The sequence below is a fragment of the Rhinopithecus roxellana genome, chromosome 12 (genome assembly GCF_007565055.1).
Source record: "Rhinopithecus roxellana isolate Shanxi Qingling chromosome 12, ASM756505v1, whole genome shotgun sequence".
Lineage (NCBI taxonomy): Eukaryota > Metazoa > Chordata > Mammalia > Primates > Cercopithecidae > Rhinopithecus > Rhinopithecus roxellana.
Genome location: NC_044560.1, coordinates 3,891,385 through 3,909,025, shown reverse-complemented (window position 1 = coordinate 3,909,025; position 17,641 = coordinate 3,891,385). Strand labels below are relative to the sequence as shown.

Genomic DNA, 17,641 nt, shown 5'->3' with positions numbered 1-17,641 from the left:
TTGGGAGGTTGAAGTGGGAGGATCACTTCAGCCTAGGAGTTCAAGACCAGCCTGGGCAACAGAGAAAAACCCTGTCTCTACAAAAAGTATAAAAATTAGCCAGGTGTGGTGACACGTAGTCTCAGCTACTTCAGAGGCAGAGGTGGGAGGATTGCTTGAGGCTGGGAGGTCAAGGCTGCAGTGAGCTGTGGTTGCACCACTGCACTCCAGCCTGGGCAACAGAGTTAGATTCTGTCTCAAAATTAAACAACAACAACAACAAAAAAGTGGTTTGGGAAGACCAGAAACATCAGGGATGGAGGGAGGAAGAAAATCCAGGTGCTGGGAAGGCCCTGGGGTGGCAGGCTGTTTGGAAGGGATTGCCTTTCCTGTGCTGGGATCCCCCCTAGCACTTCAGGTTTGGCAGGAAGGGGGCAGCCTGCAACCCCCAAGGGCAGGTCTGGGGCTGCCAGATGTTCCAGGCATGGGGCTGGAGGGGACTCACAAAGGCATGCCCTCCAGGGAGATGACAGCGCCACTCCCAGCTTCTCTGCCTGGGTGCCACGGTCCCTGACCTCCTTGTAGCAGTTCACTGTTCATGCTTGATTCCTGTCGACTTCTTTTGTTTTGTGCTTTTTTTTTTTTTTTTTTTTTTTGAGATGGAGTCTCGTTCTGTTGCCCAGGTTGGAGTGCATTGGTGTGATTTCTGCTCACTGCAACCTCCGCCTTCTGGGTTTAAGCAATTCTCTTGCCTCAGCCTCCCGACTAGCTGGGATTACAGGCACATGCCACCACACCCAGCTAATTTTTGTATTTTTAGTAGAGATGGGGTTTCACCATGTTGGCCAGGCTGGTCTTGAAGTCCTGACCTCAAGTGATCCACCCGCCTTGGCCTCCCAAAGTGCTGGGATTACAGGTGTGAGCCACCAGGTCTGGCCCCTGTCAGCTTCTCAATGGCATCCTTAGAGCTGGCAGAGATCATTTTGCCCTTAAGGGGTGCAGACTCAGGGGCCCAGAAGATAAACACCAGGACCTCCTTGCTCTCCTTGGTTTCATGGGTTCCATCCCCTCAGAGGACATAGCAGCAGTCTTTGTCTGGCAGCATCTTGACAAAGGTGGTATAGGGGTCGTCAACGGTCCAACCCACGTCACCCACCAGGGTCTCCTTGCCCTCCTCCAGGGCGATGTTCTTCTCACCCTCACTCAGGCAGAAGAGCAGCACCATTTTCCTGTGCTTCTTCACCTCCTCTGGCGTTGAAGATTTGCCTACCATCATGTCAGTGAACACCTTGATGACACCATCAGAGATATCCACACCAGAGGCCATGTTTTCAGAAACGAAAAGGAGATAGCAGCCAGGTGCCATGGCTCACGTCTGTAATCCCAGGTTTGGAAGGCCAAGGCAGGAGGATCGCTTGAGCCCAGAAGTTTGAGATCAGTCCAGGCAATATGGCAAGACCTGGTCTCTACAAAAAATTTAAAAAAAAAAATTAGTCTGGCATGGTGGCATGCACCTGTAGGCCCAGCAACTTGGGAGGCTGAGAGGGAGGACTGCTTGAGTCCAGGAGATTGAGGCTGCAGTGAGCCATGTTCATGCCACTGCACTCCAGCCTGAGCAACAGAGTGAGCCTGTGTCTCAAAAACAACAGCCAAAAAAAAAAAAAAGAAAAGAAAACGAAGGCTGGGCATGGTGGCTCATGCCTGTAATCTCAGCACTTTAAACGAGGCAGAGGTGGGTGGATCACTTGAGATCAGGAGTTTGAGACCAGCCTGGCCAACATGGTGAAACCCCATCTCTACTAAAAATATAAAAATTAGCCTGGCGTGGTGGAACGTATTTGTAATCTCAGCTACTCAGGAGTCTGAGGCATAAGAATTGGTCGAACCTGGAAGGCTGAGGTTGCAGTGAGCCAAGATTGCACCACCGGACTCCAGCCTGCACAACAGAGTGAGACTTTGTGGGGAGGGGAGGGGTGGGGAGGGGAGGGGTGGGGAGGGGTGGGGAGGGGAGGGGTGGGGAGGGGAAGGAAAAGTAAAGGAGATGGCAAGGAGAGCCAGAGAAGAGGAGAGCTGCTGAGGCAGCTGCCAGGGTCTGACTGAACCAAGCACTTTCATTGTCCCCATAACCCTATGATATGAGGTCCGTACTCTTCCTACCCCCATTTTACAGAGGAGGAAATAGAGCCCTAGAGCTGTTAGTGATTTGGAAGAAGTCTCAAGTCCGGTGGGTGACTTGAACTTGGCCCCACGTGTTCTGGATGAGGCAAGTTACACCAAGACCTATGTGTCTCTTTTCTAGAACATATGCCTCAAGTTGCAGCAAAGGAGAGAGGCATGTATGGAAATGTCTGCAAACTTCTTTGTTAAAATGTTTTTTCACCTTGTTTAGAAAACATACTAGTTTGATTTAAAGAAGCAAATCAACAGTTAAGAGCTCAGATTCCAGAAATATTCAAACTCGGGAGATATCAGAGAAATGCAAATGAAAATGACATTATGAGAGAGAATTTTACACTCATCACAAAGGCAACAATTAGGAAGGTGGGAATGAGACGGGTGGAGGATTGGCCAGGCTGTGCAGACAGGCAGGAGAGCAAGGAGCTAAGAGCCCAGGTGCCGTAGCCAGTCTGGGGTGGAGCTCAAAGCCCATCCTGGCATTTCTGAGCTGGTTTCCTCACCTGAAAAATGGAGACAATATTATAAAATTGTTGTGAGGATTCAAACAACCATCAACATCAAGTGCTGGGAATGGTGTCTATGCTGAATAAGGGATCTGAACCCAGCGCCAGCCACTGTAAGCTCCCAGAGGACTTTTCCTGGCTCCTTTGCTATATCCTCAGTGCCTAGAATAACTGAGCACAGGGACAATCACCAGGGGAACCAGCAAGTAAATTATGGTGGAGTCATACTATTCACTATCCCATACACTGCAGCAGTTAGAAGCAATCACCTGGTGCCAGGGTTGGTGAACTTTTCCGTTAAAGAATAGATAGAATAAACTTTCCGTTAAAGAATAGATAGCACTTTGAGAGGCCGAGGCAGGCAGATCACCTGAGGTTAGGAGTTTTAGACCAGCCTGGCCCACATGATGAAACCCTGTCTCTACTAAAAATACAAAAATTAGGCCAGGTTGGCCGGGCGCGGTGGCTCAAGCCTGTAATCCCAGCACTTTGGGAGGCCGAGACGGGCGGATCATGAGGTCAGGAGATCGAGACCATCCTGGCTAATACGGTGAAACCCCGTCTCTACTAAAAAATACAAAAAACTAGCCGGGCGATGAGGCGGGCGCCTGTAGTCCCAGCTACTCGGGAGGCTGAGACAGGAGAATGGCGTGAACCCGGGAGGCGGAGCTTGCAGTGAGCTGAGATCCGGCCACTGCACTCCAGCCTGGGTGGCAGAGCAAGACTCCGTCTCAAAAAAAAAAAAAAAAAAAAAAATTAGGCCAGGCGCGGTGGCTCACACCTGTAACCCTAGCACTTTGGGAGGCCGAGGCGGGTGGATCATCTGAGGTCAGGAGTTCGAGACCAGCCTGGCCAACAAGGTGAAACCTCGTCTCTACTAAAAAATACAAAAATAAGCCGGGTGTGGTGGCACATGCCTGTAATCCCAGCTACTCAGGAGGCTGAGGAAGGAGAATCACTTGAACCTGGGAGGTGGAGGTTACAGTGAGCCGAGATTGTGCCACTGCACTCCAGCCTGCACCACGGGAGTGAGACTCCATCTCAAAAGGAAAAAAAAAAAAATTAGCCAGGTGTTGTCGGGGGGCGACTGTAGTCCCAACTACTCAGGAGGCTGAGGCATGAGAATCACTTGAACCTGGGAGGTGGAGGTTGCAGTGAGCCAAGAGTGTGCCACTGCATTCCAGCCTGGGTGACAGAGCGAGCGTCTGTTTCAAAAAAAAAAAAAAAAATAGACCAGGTGTGGTGGCTCACGCCTGTAATCCCAGCACTTCGGGAGGCCAAGCAAGGCGGGTGGATCTCTTGAGCTCACATGTTCCAGACCAGCCTGGGCAACAAGAAAACCTGCTGAAAACAGGAAGACCAGCCTGGGAAAACCCTGTCGCTACAAAAATTATAATAATTAGCCAAGTATGGTGGCGTACACCTGTAGTTTCAGCTACCTGGGAGGCTGAAGTGGGAGGATAACCTGAATCCGGAAAAGTCAAGGCTGCAGTGAGCTGTGATCACACCACTGCACTCCAGCCTGGGTAACAGAGGGAGACTCTGTCTCAGAAAAATAAATAAATAAAATAAAATGACCAATCTGCTTTAAAAAAAACAACAATTATTTTATTTTATTTATTATTTTTTCTTGAGATGGAGTCTCTCTCTGTTGCCAGGCTGCAGTGCAGTGCAACCTCTGACTCTCTGCAACCTCCAACTCCCTGGTTCAAGGTATCCTCCTGCCTCAGCCTCCCAAGTAGCTGGGATTACAGGCACGCGCCACCACGCCCAGCTAATTTTTGTGTTTTTAGTAGAGACGGGGTTTCACCATGTTGGCCAGGATAGTCTCAATCTCCTGACCTCGTGATCCGTCCGCCTCGGCCTCCTAAAGTGCTGGGATTGCAGGCGTGAGCCATGGAGCCCTGCCAGATAGTAAATATTTTAGGCTTTGCAGACCACAAAGGCACTGTTACAACCTTAGATGATATGCAAATGAGTGGGTGGGGCTGTTTTGAAACCTTTATGGACATTGAAATGTGAACTCCATGTTATTTTCTTTTTCTTTTTTTTTTTTTGAAACAGACTGTCTACTCTGTCGCCCAGGCTGGAGTGCAGTGGTGCAATCTTGGCTCACTGCAACCTCCATCTCCCGGATTCAAGCAATTCTTGTATCTCAGCCTCCTGAGTAGCTGGGATTATAGATGCACACCACCAGGCTCAGCTAATTTTCGTATTTTTAATAGAGACGGATTTTACCATTTTGGCCAAGCTGGTCTTGAATTCCTGGCTTCAAGTGATCCTACCACCTTGGCCTCCCAAAGTGCTGGGATTACAAGTGTGAGCCACCACGCCCAGGCTCCATGTCATTTTAATGTGTCACAAAATATGATTCTTCTTTTGATTTTTTACCCTAGTCATTTAAAAATTAGCTCGCTGACTGTACAGAAACTGCCATGCCCCAGATTTGGCCTATGGGCCATAGTCTGCTGAATCCTATTCTAGGGCTACAACCCAGAGAAATTTTTTTTTTTTTTTTTTTTTTTTTTTTTTTTTTTTTTTTTTTTTTTTCTGAGACAGCGTCTTGCTCTGTCTCCCAGGCTGAAATACAGTGACACTGTCAGAGCTCACCGAAGCCTTAACTTTCTGGGCTTAAGCAATGCTCCTACCTCAGCCTCCAAGGTAGCTGGGACTACAGGCTCACAACACTACATCTGGCTAATTTTTGTTTTGTTTTGTTTTGTTTCTTCAAGACAGAGGCTGTCACCCAGGCTGGAGTGCAGTGGCACAATCTCAGCTCACTGCAACCTCCACCTCCCCGGTTCAAGCAATTCTCGTGCCTCAGCCTCCCAAGTAGCTGGGATTACAGGTGTGTGCCACCATGTGCAGCTAATTCTCAGTAGAGTTGGGGTTTCGCCATGTTGGCCAGGCTGGTCTCGACTCCTGGCCTCAAGTGATCCACCTGTCTCAGCCTCCCAAAGTGCTAGGATTATAGGCATGAGCCACCACGCCCGGCCAATTTTTGTATTTTTAGTAGAGATGAGGTTTTGCTATGTTGCCCAGGCTGGCCTCCAACTCCTGAGGTCAAGCAATCATCCCACCTTGGCCTCCCAAAGTGCTGGGATTACAAGTGTGAGCCACTATGCCTGGCCAACAAATTCTTTTTTTTTTTTTTTTTTTTTTTTTTGGAGATGGAGTCTTGCTCTGTCACACGCCCGCCACCACGCCTGGCTAATTTTTTGTATTTTTAGTAGAGATGGGGTTTCATCATCTTGGCCAGGCTGGTCTTGAACTCCTGACCTCAGGTGATCCACCCTCCTCAGCCTCCCCGAGTGCTGGGATTACGGGGTTAAGTCACTGTGCCTGGCCAACACATTCTTAAAATACAACAAACAAAGCCGGTGATCATGGGCAGAATGAGGGTTAGAGATAATCATGCATCCTTGCTTTCCAGGGACAGATAGTTGACCCTAAGTTGTCCCAGTAATTAATAGCCTCTCCGTCACTCTCAAAAATCCCAGATTGAATTTGCTCCCTGGCCCCAGTTAAACCATCATTCTATTTATATAAATTAAACACATACGTTCCCTAGAGTATCCCCAACCTCTGGAGCACTGGTCAGCAATTTTCTTTTTTCTGTAAAGGGCCAGATGGTCAGTATTTTCGGCTTTGTGCCATACAATCTCTGCTGTAACTATTCAATTCTGCCAATGTGGCATGAAAGAAACCAGAGATGTACATAAAAAATGAGCGTGGGCCGGGTGCAGTGGCTCACGCCTGTAATCCCAGCACTTTGGGAGGCCAAGGCAGATGGATCATCTGAGGTCATGAGTTCGATACCAGCCTGGTCAACATGCAGAAACCCCATCTCTACTAAAAATACAAAAATTAGCCAGGCGTGATGGCGCATACCTGTAATCCCAGCTACTCCGGAGGCTGAGGAAGGAGAATCGCTTGAACCCAGGAGGCGGAGGTTGCAGTGAGCCGAGATCACACCACTGCACTCCAGCCTGGGCAACAGAGGGAGACTCCGTCTTGAAAAAAACAAACAAAAAAATGAGCGTGGCTGTACACCAGTAAAACTTAGACATGGATACTGACATTTGAATTTCATATAATTTTCCGGTGTCACAAAACAGTATTCTTTTGATTTTTTTTTTCCAGCCATTTAAAAATGTAAAAACTGGCCAGGTGCATTGGCTCTTGCCTGTAATCCCAACACCTTGGAAGGCCAAGGCAGGCAGATCACTTGAGGTCAGGAGTTGGAGACCAGCCTGGCAAACATGGTGAAACTCCGTCTCTACTAAAAATGCGAAAAAAAAAATTAGCCGGGCGTGGTGGCAGGCGCCTGTAGTCCCAGCTACTGGGGAAGCTGAGGCAGGAGAATCACTTGAACCCAAGAGGCGAAAGTTGCAGTAAGCTGAGATGGCACCATTGCACTCCAGCCTGGGCAACAGGGTGAAACTCTATCTCAAAAAAGAAAATATATATATATATATAAACCATTTTTAGCTTGTAGGTTGTATAAAATCTGTCAATGGGCTGTGGTTTGTTGCTCCCTGATGTAGAGTAACACCTGTCACCATGGTAGGTGCTGAATAAATGTCTGGTTATTGCTACACATGCAGATTTAAAGACAGATGAACACCCTAGTGAGGGCCTAGGAGGGGGAGGGGAGAGGGATTAGGGGTTGGGAGTAACTGGAGAAAATAATGAAATAGGTCAGGCATGGTGGCACATGCCTAGAATCCCAGCACTTTGGGAGGCCATGGCAGGAGGATCACTTGAGCCCAGGAGTTAGAGACCAGCCTGGGCAACACGGTGAAACCCTGTCTCTACAAAAAGTACAAAAATTAGCCGGGCATGGTGGTGCACGCCTGCAATCCCAGATACTTGGAAGGCTGAGGTGGGAGAATTGCCTGAATCCAGGAGGCGGAGTTTGCAGTGAGCTGAGATAGCGCCACTGCACTCCAACTTGGGTGACAGAGAAACTCTGTCTCAAAAACAAAAAGAAAATAATGAAATAAAATAAGCCAGGCTTTGCCCAGGCTGAGGACGGTGGTGGGCCATGAACTGAGGAGGGCGATAAACTCCACTCTGCTCCTGAGGCCCGAAAAGAAAAAAGAAAGTGAGAGCTCCAGGGAGAGAAAACCTACATGTTAATTTTTTTTTTTTTTTTTTTTTTTTAAGGCAGGGTCTTGAACTGTCATCCAGGCTGGAGGTGGCACAATCATGGCTCACTGCAGCCTTGACCTCCTGGGCAAACAATCTTCCTGCTTCAGCCTCCTGAGTAGCTTGGATCACAGGCAGATGCCACCACGCCAAGCTAATTTTTAAATTTTTTGTAGAGATGGAGGTCTTACTATATTGCCCAGATTGGTCTACAACTCCTGGGCTCAAGCGATCCTCCTACCTTGGCCTCCCAAAGTACTGGTATTACAGGTGTGAGGCACCACACCCAGCCTAGATTTGAAACTCAGACACTGCTCTCACTATCTGGTGACCTTGGGTAAGTTGAACTTCTAGAAGGTTCTTTGTAAAATAGGACTAAATGTGGTACCTACTTCATTGGCCTATTAGGGATTAAAGAAATCTATACAGATAATATGTTCAGAACAGTGTCTGGCATTTAGTAAGTGGTGTTACAATGTTGTGGTTGTTTTCTATAAAGAGCAGAGAGCAAATCGTCCCCTGGGTTCCAAATAAGGAGACTGATTAGAGGTGATTAGGAGTATGGGCTCTGGAACCAAGGACCTCAGCTTTGCCACAGACTGGCTATGTGACTCTGGCCAAGTTACTTGGCCTTTCTGTGCCTCAGTTTCCTCAGAGAAGGTCAATAGTAGTAGCACTTGGTAAATAGAGTTGAGGTAAGAATTAAATTAGCCAACTCTGAGCCTGGTATATAAATGCTCAAATAAATCATTATTTGACCAAAGTTATCACTTTGGTCGCACAATTTCTGCCCAAGGGGAAATAATAAAAGGAGTCAAAACAACATTCTCCTGTGAAATATTCCAACAGGTCCAAGGAGTTGGGCTACGGATTTTGGGCAAAGGGAATATAGCCTCTAATGTGAAAGGAAGACCCAAAAATGCCAGGCGCGGTGACCCACGCCTGTAATCTCAACACTTTGGGAGGCTGATGCAGATGGCTTACCTGAGTTCAGGAGTTTGAGACCAGCCTGGCCAACATGGTGAAACCCCGTCTCTACTAAAAACACAAAAATTAGCCAGGTTTGGTGGTGGGTGCCTGCAGTGCAGCTACTCAAGAGGCTGAGGCAGGAGAATCGCTTGAACCCGGTAGGCAAAGGTTGCAGTGAGCCGAGATCATGCCACTGCACTCAAGCCTGGGTGACAGAACAAGGTTACATATCAAAAAAAAAAAAAAAAGAATAAATAAATATAACAATAATAAAAATATTGAAAGTAAAATTGGGGAAATTTCACAGAAAGTAGAATTTTAAAAATTGTAACAACACAAGAGAAAAGATTTTCTTTTTTTTTTTTTTTTTTTTTTTTGAGATGGAGTCTTGCTGTGTCGCCCAGGCTGGAGTGCACTGGCCGGATCTCAGCTCACTGCAAGCTCCGCCTCCCGGGTTCACGCCATTCTCCCGCCTCAGCCTCCGAGTAGCTGGGACTACAGGCACCCGCCACCACGCCCGGCTAGTTTTTTGTATTTTTAGTAGAGACGGGGTTTCACCATGTTAGCCAGGATGGTCTTGATCTCCTGACCTCGTGATCCACCCGCCTCGGCCTCCCAAAGTGCTGGGATTACAGGCTTGAGCCACCGCGCCCGGCTGAAAAAAGATTTTCAAAAATGATGTATCATTGTAGAAAAGTCAATAGCTAACAAGAATTTCAGAAAGAGAACCAAGGAATCACCGGGGAAAAAGTTGTCAAAGAAATAATACAACAAACTTTCCCAGAATTGAAGGACAAAAATCTTTATAATGAAAAGATCACCATATGCCCAGAACAATGAATGAAAGAAGACCTTCAGGAAGACAAAGTCATCATCTTCAATTTCTTTTTTTTTTTTTTTTTTTTTTTTGAGACAGAGATTTGCTCTTGTTGCCCAGGCTGGAGTACAATGGCACAATCTCAGCTCACTGAGACCTCCACCTCCTGGGTTCAAGCGATTCTCCTGCCTCAGCCTCCCAAGTAGCTGGGATTACAGGTATGTGCCACCATGCCTGGCTAATTTTGTATTTTTAGTAGAGATGGGGTTTCACCATGTTGGTTAGGCTGGTCTCGAACTCCTGACCTCAGTTGATCCACCCACCTTAGCCTCCCAAAGTGCTGGTATTACAGGCGTGAGTCATCGAGCCGGGCTCTTTTTTTTTTTTTTTTTTTTTTTTAAGACTAGTCAAGTGCAGTAGTGAGAAAAGGGGAAAGAAAACAATAAGATGTTAGATCCGTAACTGATCAACTGAGATAACTCACTACCTTCAGACCAGCCCATCTTGAATTTCAGAAAATGGATGATACGGTAAGATCACAAAAGAGTCCAGAGAGAAAATGCAGATTACATGAATGACCAAGAATGCAATGGACTTCCTAACAGCAATAAGAGAAGCTAGGGGTCAGGAGAAAACTATCTTCTCAGTGTTGAGTATGAATGACTTTCAACCTAAAATTCTATACACAACTGGACTATCAATGACATGCAAATGGAATAAGACCATTTTCAGACATGTAAGGAAGTCCCCAGGATGACAACTGATACAATTTCCATCAAGCAATCTGGGAAAGGAGGCACGAAGACTCCAAGAAATAAAAAAATAAAAATTACAATCTATCTGGCTGGGCACAGTGGCTCTCGCCTGTAATCCCAGCACTTTGGGAGGCCAAGGTGGGTGGATCACTTGAGGTTAGGAGTTCAAGACCAGCCTGACCAACATGGTGAAACCCCGTCTCTACTAAAAAAGTACAAAATTAGTCAGGTGTGCATTGGGAGGCTGAGGCAGGAGAATCACTTGAACCTGGGAGGCAGAGGTTGCAGTGAGCCAAGATTGTGCCACTGCACTCCAGCCTGGGCAACAGAGCAAGACTCCATCTCAAAAAAAAAAAAATTACAAACTATCTGACAGATTTGACTATGAAAAAAACCTTATTCAAGACATTTAAACAGATTTTGGAGGGCATAAAATGATTATTTAGATGTTCAAAGAGAACAAAGCAAATCAATAAGCAAGGCACCGGGCACGGTGGCTCATGCCTGTAATCCCAGCACTTTGGGAGGCCGAGGCAGGCGGATCACCTGAGGTTGGGAGTTCGAGATCACCCTGACCAACATGGAGAAACCCCGTCCCTATTAAAAATACAAAATTAGGCCGGGCGCGGTGGCTCAAGCCTGTAATCCCAGCACTTTGGGAGGCCGAGGCGGGCGGATCACGAGGTCAGGAGATCGAGACCATCCTGGCTAACACGGTGAAACCCCATCTCTACTAAAAATACAAAAAACTAGCCGGGCGAGTTGGCGGGCGCCTGTAGTCCCAGCTACTTGGGAGGCTGAGGCAGGAGAATGGCGTAAACCCGGGAGGCGGAGCTTGCAGTGAGCTGAGATCCGGCCACTGCACTCCAGCCTGGGCGACAGAGCGAGACTCAGTCTCAAAAAAAAAAAAAAAATACAAAATTAGCCAGGTGTGGTGGCACATGCCCGTAATCCCAGCTGCTCAGGAGGCTGAGGCAGAATTACTTGAACCCAGCAGGTGGAGGCTGCAGTGAGTCGGAGATCACGCCATTGCACTCCAGCCTAGGCAACAAGAACAAAACTCCATCTCAAAAAAAAAAAAAAAAAAGGAAAGAAAAAGCAAGGCAATTATTAACTCCAGGAAAAAGTAAAGTTGCACAAGAAAAGATAAAACTTGTCTTGGTCATGAATGCAATTTATGTAGTCATAATAATGAAACCATTAAATGTGTATTTAACCAAAAATGATGATATTAGGTATCAGTATATATATATATATATATATATATTTTTTTTTTTTTTTTTTTTTTTTTTTGAGACAGAGTCTCGCTCTGTCGCCCAGGCTGGAGTGCAGTGTGGCCGGATCTCAGCTCACTGCAAGCTCCGCCTCCTGGGTTCCCCCTATTCTCCTGCCTCAGCCTCCCGAGTAGCTGGGACTACAGGCACCCGTCAGTCACCACACCCAGCTAGTTTTTTGTATTTTTTTTTTTTTAGTAGAGACAGGGTTTCACCGTGTTAGCCAGGATGGTCTCTATCTCCTGACCTCGTGATCCGCCCGTCTCGGCCTCCCAAAGTGCTGGGGTTACAGGCTCGAGCCACCACGCCCGGCCAGGTATCAGTATATTAAGAGGATGGAGGAAATGATAATGAAGTGTGAGCTAAAAAACCCTCATTAGACATAATAGGAAATCAATAGATACTTTCAAAATTGAATAAACCAAAATATTGCAGGATAAGGCCAGGCACAGTGGCTCATACCTGTAACCCCAACACTTTGGGAGGCCAAGGTTGAACCCAGGAGTTTGAGACCAGCCTGGGAAACATGGCAAAACCCTATCTCTAGCAAAAACACAAAAATTAGCCAGGCATGGTGGCGCACGTCTGTATTCCCAGCTATTGGGGAGGCTGAGGTGGGAGGATGGCTTGAGCCCGGGAGGCAGAGGTTGCAGGGAGCTGAGATCGAGACACTGCAGTCTAGCCTGGGTGACAGAGCAAGACACCATCTCAAAAAAATTTTAATTGCAGGATAAATTTATTATTTTAAAAGATGTAGGTATACCCATAAGAAACAACTAAAAGAATGGTTACTTCTGATAAGAGATATGGAAGGGGCTGGGGAGAACAAGAGACTGCAGTTTTTTTGTTATTTGTGTTTTTGTACTAACTGGTTTTTTACAAAAATGATTTTAAAAACCCAAGATCTAGAACAAATAAAGGAGGCATACCTTAATTTTGGCAGCTAGGATGCTTAAATTAAAAGGAAAGTAAATCATGATAAAATAAAAATATCTAACCTTAGTATCATATTAGTTTGTATTAGTTTACCTTTCAAAAGTGCTTGTGGGCCGGGTGCTGTGGCTCATGCTTGTAATCCCAGCACTTTGGGAGGTTGAGGAGGACAGATGGCTTGAGTTCATGAGTTTAGGATCAGGCTGGGAAACATGGCAAAACCCCATCTCTACCAGAAATACAAAATAAAAAAACCAAACAGCTGAGTGTGGTGGTTTGTGCCTGTAGTTCCAGCTACTAGGGAGGCTGAAGTAAGAGGATGGCTTGAGCCCATGAGGTGGAGGTAGTGGTGAGCCAAGATTGCGCCACTGCACTCCAGCCTGACCAATAGAGCCAGACCTTGTCTCAAAAAACAAGGCTGGCGCAGTGCTCATGCCTATAATCCCAGCACTTTGGGAGGCCAAGGCGGGTGGTTCACCTGAGGTCAGAAGTTCGAAACCAGCCTGACCAACATGGTGAAACCCCATCTCTACTAAAAATACAAAAATTAGCTGGGTGTGGTGGCGCATGCCTGTAATCCCAGCTACTTGGGAAGCTGAGGCAGGATAATTGCTTGAACCTGGGAGGCCGAGGTTGCAGTGAGCTGAGATCACACCATTGCACTCCAGCCTAGGCGACAAGAGTGAAACTCCATCTCAAAAAAATAAACAAACAAAAAAATGCTTCTGACAACAACCTAATGCCCAGATTCTGATTTCTTTTCTTTTTTTTTTTTTTTGAGAAGGAGTCTCGCTCTGTCACCCAGGCTGGAGTGCAGTGGCCAGATCTCAGCTCACTGCAAACTCCGCCTCCCGGGTTTACGCCATTCTCCTGCCTCAGCCTCTTTACGCCATTCTCCTGCCTCAGCCTCCCGAGTAGCTGGGACTACAGGCACCCACCACCTCGCCCGGCTAGTTTTTTGTATTTTTTTAGTAGAGACGGGGTTTCACCGTGTTAGCCAGGATGGTCTCGATCTCCTGACCTCGTGATCCGCCCGCCTCGGCCTCCCAAAGTGCTGGGATTACAGGCTTGAGCCACCGCGCCCGGCCCAGATTCTGATTTCTAAATCGTTTTTCCCACTATAAGAAACCAGAGATTGGCAGGGCACAATGGCTCACACCTGTAATCCCAGAACCTTGGGAGGCCAAGGTGGGCAGATCATGAGATCAGGAATTCGAGACCAGCCTGGCCAACATGGTGAAACCCTGTCTCTACTAAAAATACAAAAATTAGCCAGGTGTGGTGTCATGCACCTGTAATTCCAGCTATTCAGGAGGCTGAGGCAGGAGAATTACCTGAACCTGGGAGGCAGAGGCTGCAGTGAGCTGAGATCAAGCCATTGCACTCCGGCCTGGGTGACAGAGCAAGACTTCATTAAAAAAAAAAAAAAATAGATCCTTTGAGGAATGGCTGATTCCAGGGATACAGCAGGGAAAATATAAGACAAGCCTGGTACATCTTGTTGGGCCAGAAGGCAAGAACATGCTCAAAGGCTAATAGAGACACATGCAATGGACTTAGAGTAAGTTTAAAGGGTTTCCACAGAGCCTGAGTCAAATAATTTGATCATTAGAAACATTAATGACTATAACCTATTTTGAAACATTAAATAAATAAAAATGCAAGAGTTCATAGTGACTATTTTATTAACATTATTATTATTATTTTATTTATTTATTTTTTTTTGAGACAGGGTCTCACTCTGCCTCCTAGGCTGGAGTGCAGTGGCACAATCTTGGCTCACTGACTGCAACCTTCCCCTCCTGGCTCAACTGATTCTCCCACCTCAGCCTTCCAAGTAGCTGGGACTACAGGTGTGTACCACCACATCTGGCTAATTTTTAAATTTTTTGTAGAGATGGGGTCTCCCTATGTTGTGCAGGCTGGTCTTGAACTCCTGGGCTCTAGCAATCCACCTGCCTCAGCTTCCAAAGTGCTAGGATTATAGGCATCAGCCACTGCACCCAGCCATGACTATTTTTAAACAAGAAAAAAATACGATTTATTTGTCACTATTGGAGGTGATTATTGTGGTCAATCTATCCTGAATATTAATTAAGCAGTTAGAAGGTACTGTGGTTCATTTCCAGCTGATGAAGGAAAATTCTTTACAAAAGAATGTAGAAGTACCGGCGAGGAGTTGACTCATGCTAGTAATCCCAGCACTTTGGGAGGCCAAGGCAGGAGGATTGCTTAGAGTCAAGAACATGAGACCAGCCTGGGCAACACAGGAAGACCCCGTCTCTACAAAAAATTTTAAAAATAAAAAAAATAGCCGGGCGCGGTGGCTCAAGCCTGTAATCCCAGCACTTTGGGCGGCCGAGACGGGCGGATCACGAGGTCAGGAGATCGAGACCATCCTGGTTGACACGGCGAAACCCTGTCTCTACTAAGAAATACAAAAAATCTAGCCGGGCAAGGTGGCAGGCGCCTGTAGTCCCAGCTACTCAGGAGGCTGAGGCAGGAGAATGGCATAAACCCGGGAGGCGGAGCTTGCAGTGAGCTGAGATCCGGCCACTGCACTCCAGCCTGGGTGACAGAGCGAGACTCCGTCTCAAAAAAAAAAATTAAAAATAAAAATAAAAATAAAAAAAATGAGCCAGATATGGTGGTGCACTTGTAGCCCCAGCTACTCTGGAGGATGAGGCAGGAGGATCGCTTGAGCCCAGGAGGTCAAGGCTATGGTAAGCCATGATCACACCACTGCACTCCAGGGTGACAGAGTTAGACCCTATCCTTAAAAAAAATAAAATAAAATAAAATAAAATAAAATAAATAAAAATAAAAATAAAAACAGACCGGGTGTGGTGGCTCACCCCTGTAATCCCAAAACTTTGGGAGGCCAAGGCAGGTGGATCACAAGGTCAGGAGTCTGAGACCAGCCTGGCCAAGATGGTGCAACCCCGTCTCTACTAAAAATACAAAAATTAGCTGGGTGCAGTGGCAGGCACCTGTAGTCCCAGCTATTCGGGAGGCTGAGGCAGGAGAATCACTTGAACCCAGGAGGCGGAGGTTTCCGTGAGCCGAGATCGTGCCACTGCACTCTAGCCTGGGCAACAGAGCAAGACTCTGTCTCAAAAATAAATAAATAAATAAATAAATAAATAAATAAATAAATAAATAAAATAAAACATAAAAGCAAATAAAACTTGCCATTTTGTAACCCCCAAGGAAATAACAGAGTCAGGCAAGGATCATCAGTGGATGCTAAACCATTAGGTGAAAGGTTGCAGGGAAATGGGATGTTTGCCCTGTGCCAATGTATCATCTAGAGATAACTTGAATTTTGCAAAGGGGGGAAATACATCTTTTCCACGGAGAGATCTGGTGGTCACAGTCTTAACTGAGAGATCAAATTGAGCATCACTAAAAGTGAGACGACCAGACATTATGTGGCCCTTGATGAGGAGCACTGGGATATTCAAAGTTTTGCCCACAAAGTGTTGTGGCCATTGCGTTTAACCTGGATGTGTTCGTGTCTTTAGATCTAACTTCCAATATGCAGGAAAAATAGGGAATAGAGGACTGTGCTGAGTAATACCACAAGGAAGCAACCAGGTGAATTCAGAAGGTGCAACATTCTACAAACTACCTGACCAGAGCTCTTCCAAAAGTCAATATCTTGTATGGGGAGACTATTCTAGATTTTTTTTTTTTTTTTTGAGATGGAGTCTCGCTCTGTCGCCCAGGCTGGAGTGCAGTGGCCAGATCTCAGCTCACTGCAAGCTCCGCCTTGCAGTTTACGCCATTCTCCTGCCTCAGCCTCCCGAGTAGCTGGGACTACAGGCGCCCACCACCTCGCCCAGCTAGTTTTTTGTATTTTTTAGTAGAGACGGGGTTTCACCGTGTTAGCCAGGATGGTCTCAATCTCCTGACCTCGTGATCCGCCCGTCTCGGCCTCCCAAAGTGCTGGGATTACAGGCTTGAGCCACCGCGCCCAGCCCTAGATTTTAAAAAGATTAATGAGGCCAGGTGCGGTGGCTCACGCCTGTAATCCCAGCACTTTGGGAGGCCAAGGTGGGTGGATCACCTGAGGTCAGGAGCTCAAGATCAGCCTCAACTCCATCTCTACTAAAAATACAAAATTAGCCGGGCGTGGTGGTGCATGCCTGTAATCCCAGCTACTCGGGAGGCTGACGCAGGAGAATTGCTTGAACCTGGGAGGCGGAGGTTGCAGTAAGCCAAGATCATGCCATTGCACTCCAGCCTGGGCAACAAGAGCGAAACTCTGTCTCAAAAAAAAAAAAAAAAAGTAAAAAGATTAATGAGACATACTAAGCAAATGTAATGCATGAAACTTAATTGGATCTTATTTTAAGAAAATAGAGGCTGAAGGCTGGGCGCGGTGGCTCACGCCCGTAATCCCAGCACTTTGGAAGGCCTAGAGGTAGGCGGATCCATGAGGTCAGGAGATGGAGACCATCCTGGCTAACACGGTAAAACCTTGTCTCTACTAAAAATACAAAAAAACTAGCCGGGCGTGGTGGCGGGCGCTTGTAGTCCCAGCTACTCGGGAGGCTGAGGCAGGAGAATGGGGTGAACCCGGGAGGCGGAGCTTGCAGTGAGCCGAGATCGAGCCACTGCACTCCAGCCTGGGCGACAGAGCAAGACTCTGTCTCAAAAAAAAAAAAAAATAAAATAAAATAAAAAAGAAAATAGAGGCTGGGCACAGGGACTCACACCTATAATCCCAGCACTTTTGGAGGCCAAGGCGGGCCGATCACTTGACCCCAGGAGTTTGAGACCAGCCTGGGCAACATGGTGAAACTTCATCTCTACAAAAAATACAAACAAACAAAACAAAATAGCCGATGCAGTGATGTGCACCTGTAGTCCCAGTTATCCAGGAGCTGAGGTGGGAGGATCATCTGAGTCCAGGAGGTCGAGTCTGCAGTGAGCCAGGATTGTGTCACTGCACTCCAGCCTGGGTGACAGAGTGAGACCTTGTTTCAAAAAAAAAAAAAAAAAAAGAAAAGAAAAAGAAAATAGCAATACAAGACATTTGGGGGGAACAATTGTAGAAATTTGAATGTGGACCAGATA

At 46.8% G+C, this 17,641-nt stretch overlaps 1 pseudogene; it reads right to left on the bottom strand.

The window, feature by feature from the left end:
- Positions 1-480: 480 nt before the first annotated feature.
- Positions 481-1,306, bottom strand: LOC104654367 (annotated as a pseudogene).
- Positions 1,307-17,641: the final 16,335 nt, after the last annotated feature.